The sequence below is a fragment of the Pituophis catenifer genome, unplaced genomic scaffold, assembly GCF_029215685.1.
Source record: "Pituophis catenifer annectens isolate HBS135680 unplaced genomic scaffold, rPitCat1.0.hap2 SCAF_1, whole genome shotgun sequence".
NCBI classification, from domain to species: Eukaryota; Metazoa; Chordata; class Lepidosauria; order Squamata; family Colubridae; genus Pituophis; species Pituophis catenifer.
The window spans coordinates 113739343-113745958 of NW_027256881.1; positions in this window are offsets into that span (position 1 = coordinate 113739343).

Here is a 6616-nt window from a genome sequence, read left to right on the forward strand (position 1 = left end):
ACTAAATTACTTAATATTGAAGGTCTAGATTTAGTTCAGTTTTAGGCAGAATGTAACAGTCAATTGAAAATTACAATTTTAGACTCCTAAATTAAACAAGGGATCTCATGTACCAATATGATACTTTAATGGTAAATATAAAAAAAGAGTAGAGTGGTTTGGTAGGCATCAGACCGTGAGTTCTATTTCTGCTTAGGTACAAAGCCAGCAGAGTGACTTTGGGCCAGTCATTCTCCCTCAGCCCTAAGAAGGAAGCAATTGCATACCACCTCTGAAATCTTGCCAAGAAAATTTCTGGGACTTGCCAAGGCAGTCACCAGGGTCAACAGTGGTGACTTGAATGAAAAGGACGGAAGGAAGGAAGGAAATCTAATATTAGCAAAGCTAAACATGTGAATTTACTCTAACTACACATAAAATTGCCTACTCTGAATCTCCATTGCTACGAAGTTACTTTGTATTGCTTAGCATTTTATGCAGATAGAATTATAAATATTTTCTACATTACAGAAATAATTAAAAGTTTCTTTAATTAAATCTTTCCCATAAAACAAAAGCAAGTGTTTCCTTATTTTGCACTTTTAGAATAAGGAATGTTTTATCTATTGCTATGTGAGATACAGCAAATTTTATGCTTGTTTGAAAAACACTGCTTCAATTCAGCCTTAAGAACTTTACATATTCCATCACAACCCCAAACTGGGAACAGAACGTATGAAATACAATTATTGGTAATAATTGAAAATATTTTATGTTAAAGTAAATCCAACAACATATATCAACAGAGTAATGACTTAAAAAAATACTAGTATCAGAAATGCAGACTATTGGGGGAGGCATACTCTTGTCTTTACAAGATGTCAGAACATCAGTGCAATAGCAATACAAATGTACACATTCTCTTTATCATTACTTTTGCAGCAGATATACATATTAGATCTATTTATTTAAAATATGTATATAATTACCAAGAGTTGAAAGATGAGTGGCTATATAAATGTTTTGAATGAATGAATGAGACTCAGTTTATCACCTCAGATGTGTTTTCCTTTGTATCCAGACAATACAGCCTAACTCTGACATTCTGACAGTTCACTTGAAATTCTCCTTGGTGGACCTCACATGCTCTGCTTAAGCTAAGACAAAAGCATTATAGAACTACTGTATTACCACCTTCTAAAAGCCTTCACTTGTTTTTCTAGACCAGGGAAGAAAGTGCTATGTGCCTAGCCCTTTTACCAATCATCAGGACAAAACATGTCCTAACAATAGCTGATAACATAATCTCTTCCATGATATTTGCTCAATTTACCACCAGTGAAACATTAACCAAACGTTTATATTTCTTTATCTTAGAAACCAGTTCCTTTGTTTTACTTTTTTGAAACTTTCCCAACTCAGCCTGTTGGTTTGTCCAGATTTCCTGTATTACAACTTGTAATAAAACTAAAATGCAACATTTAAGAACAAGTCACATTCCCTTATATTTTCCCCCTGCATGAGTTGGAAGAGGTTAGCCTTTTGTTTGGTGACACAAAGCATTTTGCAATGGGTTCATTAAGTGCCAAGCTCAGCGACCTACCCTTTATTGACTAATAAATCCTATCTCTGTTACCGGTACTATAATTGCATCTGAGGTTTTACATTTAAGTATCATAATTCCTCAATTTCTATTAATTCATTAATGAACAAGAGATAAATATTATCAAGTGAACAGTCTAATATAATTTTCAGTTCCCAACATTTATGGTTATCAGAAAAGAATGACTGCTCCTGAGAGTTTTCAATTTAATGGAAGAAACCTACCTAAATATAAAACCAAATAACTGGCTTGCATTTGAAATACAAAGGTTTTTAAAATATTTCTTAATTATCCAGAATTTTATCCCAATCGTAGGGATAGTAGAAGATTTCACTATCACTCTTTAATACCTGCTGTCAAGGTTTTATTTACTTATATCAGCAACAATGTAATATGCTATTGATCTAAAAAAATGTATTTTTGTGTAGTATTTCTAATTTATGCGCGCACGATTGAATAGTGCAAATCCCTCACTTGAGAGGAAACATCATAAAAAATAATGAGTCCTCCCATGCAAAGAACTACATTGTAAGGCACAATAATTGTTCAAAGATTTTTAGATCCATGATCTTCTGATTCTCTATAATACTTGTAAATATTTACCCATGGCCAGTCCCACCATGCTGATCAAGGTCACAGCCTTACCTCAGGTTAGTTTGTTTAGTAATTTCAATAAATTAATAAATGGAAAAACAGATATGATTTATAGTTATGCTCTATCTTCTAGTTTATTTTTAATTCCCAAGGATATTTCTAAGCCCCAATGCATTCTCTCTTTATTCTTCAATGCCTTTTCTTGTGTGATAGGAAGATGCGTGAGAGGATTTATTTTGTTTGTTTCCATTTCTATGCCAAATCTACACTTGAGGATTCCCTAACTCTAGGCTAAAGATGTGAATATGAATGGAAGGAGAAACCTTTTCCATTGACAAATGACTTTATTGGATAGACTGGTTGAAAGAAGGTACATGAGTACAATTCAAACACATTACTATGGATCAGTGGACATGAAACATTGACTGTTAGAAGCACATTAGAAAACTGAGGGGGGTACTGGGAAATAGATGGGAAAATATCTGAGTATCTGAGTCTTGGACAGTAAACCAAACACTAAAATCTGATATACAATTTGTAATTGGATCTTACTAGACTCTCTGATTTAACGGTAAATAATACAATTCTACTCCTGAAATCAAACACAGGATAATCTTAGGCCGCATTGCAATGGTTAACATGAATAAGATCTGGTAAAGCAGGGATATTGATTTAAATACAAAAAGCTAGTTATAGTCTTCCCTATAATGATATATGGGGGTGTGAGAGTTGGACACTATGAATGGCTGATCGAAGAATTGACGTCTTTGAACTGTGGTGCCGTGTAAATTACTGTGAATACCACGGACAGCCACAGTAACTAACGGAAAGGTGCTAAATCACACCTCATTGGAAGATAAAATCATAAAACTATGTCTGATTTACTTTGGCCATGTTATGCTTGCAAATTCATTGGAGAAGGCAAGGAATGACTAGGAATGGACAAAGAAGAAGGGGCAAACAAAGAACATGATGGCTTGATAACATCAAATATGATGCAAAGTTGAACATACAACAATTGAAAAAAGCTGTGCTTGATAGGGTAGCATAGAGAGCACTTGCTATAAAGTCACCAAGTGGGACATGACTAAAAACAACAAACAATGTTAAAAACATAATAGAAGCACTTGAATGTTATTTTCTGACTTTTTAAGTGTAACAACCCTAAGATTATAATGTACTCTGAATTTTATTAGCTTATTTTAACAGTGAAATCCAGACTAACTTAGAAGATAGCACCTATGAACGCTGTGAGAAATACTTCTCAAAAAAAGATGAGAGTTGCAAAAGGAGGTGGTAGCCAGTTTTTCTGAAAACTGCACCTATCTGTCTGGCTTTTTCACCACTGGCTTTTTTTTAAAGTTCAAACCTTGGGCGTTGTTCAATATTCCTGGTCATTCTCTTGGCTAGCTAAGAGTACACACTCATCCAGTTAGTTTACTTTTCTTCATCATATACACTAGACACAATCTCTCTCAGCATATATTCTTTTTTTCACAAGTCCATCCACTGATTAATATTCGCCATATCAATATTTCAGCGTGTATCATCAAACTATACCTGAAGCTTCCCTAGAAACTCACAGAGGGAGAAACCAGCATAAGCAATAATTCATTCATCCAAAAGTACTCTTTGACTGAGAAAAACCTAGATATGCAAAAAAATGAAAAGTTGAAGGCTGTAATAATTTTTTTTCCCTAAGCGTTCTGAAACATAGCATTCTGAAAGTTACTTTTTCCCCAACTAAAGTAATATTTTAGGTTCCCACAATATCTCCATGCAATAGTAACAGGTAAAAGGCCTTTTCAACCTCTTCCCAGTCACTGCATCCAATAAATAAATATAATAAAACTACTGTAACATTAACCAATCCCTATGGACACAGAATGAAGAGGGTAGAAGAAAAATTGATTTGTTAACTTTCCCTCTGCGCAAGTGGGCTTTCAAGAAAAAATGCTACTCTGCATTACAGCATGTATAATTGGCAAATACATCATTCTAGGCACAGGAAGCTAAATATAAAGAAGAGGCAATGGAGACGATGATGGGAAAGGTATTTGTACCATTTTATGTACCATTTAATCAAAAGAAGGCCCATAATGTCTAAGCAAGGTTTCAGGAGTCCTATTTGACCGGCAAACTAAAAGAAATAAAACACACTCTCAGCCATAAAAGTCAAATAACCCCCCCAGTTTCTGTTTCTTTATTCACTAGAATAAAGAACAGAATAAATATACCTTAAGAGGGGATTACAGACAAATATGGAAAAATTGGAAGATTGGAATAGATTAAAAAGTTATATATATATATATACACACACACACACACACACACACACACACACACACACACACACAAAATGTATAAAATGTGACCCGGTCAACACTGTTCATAAAATATGTATGATGAAAGAAAAATTTTAATAAAACTTGTGTTTGGTTTTTTTTAAAAAAAGAGGGGATTACTCCTTTACACGTTTAAAGTGAAAAATGAAAGGATGGGGTTTCCCCCCCCCCTGTTTTAAATAAGACGATAAAATAAAACAAGTTAGGGAGGTATTTATTTAGGCAAATAACTCCCCCTCCCCCAAAACATATGCAAGAATTCCCACTTCATAGAATAATGAAACGGCGGGAAGGAAGGGCGACATCCCCTCCTAAGCAAAAGACTGTGCAGGCAAACATGGAAGGATTGTTTCCTTGGTTTCAAATACACCTTTTCAACCGACAAAAGCAAGAGAATAGGCGAGTCTCCGTCGGCTACGCCTCCTGCCTGCGTTTACTACCGACCCCATCTCTCTCTGCACCTGCTCCTAAGAAGGGAGGGGAAGGAGAAGCCCCTTAGGGGTCCAAACAAGGATGCCGCTGCCCGCCGTTCCCCTTTTTTGCCCCTCTCTCTCTCAGCGCTTTCTCCCCTCACAGACTAAAAAGCCCCATCACTCGAGGAAGGGAAAAGGCCGCAGGGCCAGAAAGGAAGAGCGAAAAGGGTTACCTTGGCGCCCAGAGCCGGAAGAGCCGCGCCGCAGAAACCTCCCCCCCCTCCCGCCTCCCCGCGCACTGACAGCTCCCAGCATGCCAAGCGGCTGGCTTCCTTCCTTCCTCCTCCCTCCCTCCCTCCCTCCTTCTGGCCTTCGCCTGACGTTATGACGCCACCTGGCGCCGCTCGGAATTAGCGCAGCTTCTTCTCGCAGAGCCGGCGCCGGTTCCAGGTTTGCCTTAGCGCAGGGATGGGCAACTGTGGCCCTTTTACAACCTGTGGACTTCAACTCCCAGAATTCCTGAGACAGCTTGGCTGTCTCAGGAATTCTGGGATTTGAAGTCCACAGGTTATAAAAGGGCCACAGTTGCCCACCCCTGCCTTAAAGGGAAAGTCTTCGAGAAGAGGAGGGGGATCCGGGTGGGTCTTCGTGACCGCGGTGCAAAAGCCGACTTGCATTTTCTATTATTTTTTTCCCCTCCCCCCCCAAAACTTGGACTTTCCCAGCGAATCCTAAAAGCTGAGCTTTTATAATAAACCCGCCTGGTTTATTGTTTTCATGCCAGCGGGAAGAAGAAATGCTTTGGCTAGCCCAGTTCTTTGATCCGCCTGGAGCGCGCGTGGAGGAGTCGCTTTGTCCCCCATTGCACGACTGTGTGTGTGTATTTTGCTCAACGTTACGGGCGGGATTTAAGATTATGTGGCACGGTATTCTGCGGAGTACCGGATTCTGCATGCTTTCTTCGTTTGGGAAGCCGACAGGCAAAATCACGAAACCGGTTGATTATTGAGTTTCATTCATTCCTTTCTCCTTGATTTCTCGTGCTTCACCTTTTCTGAAGGTGGGGTGGGGATGTACATCAGTAGCACAGTAAACAGGCACATTAAATAAGCGTTGCTTGAATGGAATGCAACCTGCAAAGCGTCTGACTCTCTAGCTAGCCAAACCGCGGGAAGCTGCAGTTTGCAATCGGCTGCACGTTTATTGCAATGCAATTGGATGCAAGGCACTGGGTAATTCCGAACGCTACTATAACTGCAGCGAAACTGACTTCTGAGTAAATAGTAGATAGTAGAATCGGACTACAAGACGCCCTCATCTCCCGGCTTATTTTACCATGCGACAGAAAGCGAACAAAGACATCCATCAATCAGTTCAAGCGGACTAAAAACCAAAGCGCGATCCCGGCAGGGGATACAATTCGTACAAATAATGTTTAATGTGCAACCTTCTTTCGTAATCTAATCTCCTTTAAGATGATGTCACATTGCGGCCGAGGACATCTTTGCCACCGTTAAAAAGATAGCGCTAAAGAGCCTTTTTTTTTTGGACTGAGCCCTGAGCCTGATTTCTCTCGCAGGGGGCGCTGTGCGAGACAGAGGTCCTCCTCTCAGCTAAAACGTTTCCGGGATTCAATTTTCCTAGTTTTCTCCGGCCCACGTGGGAGAGTATTTTGCAGACTT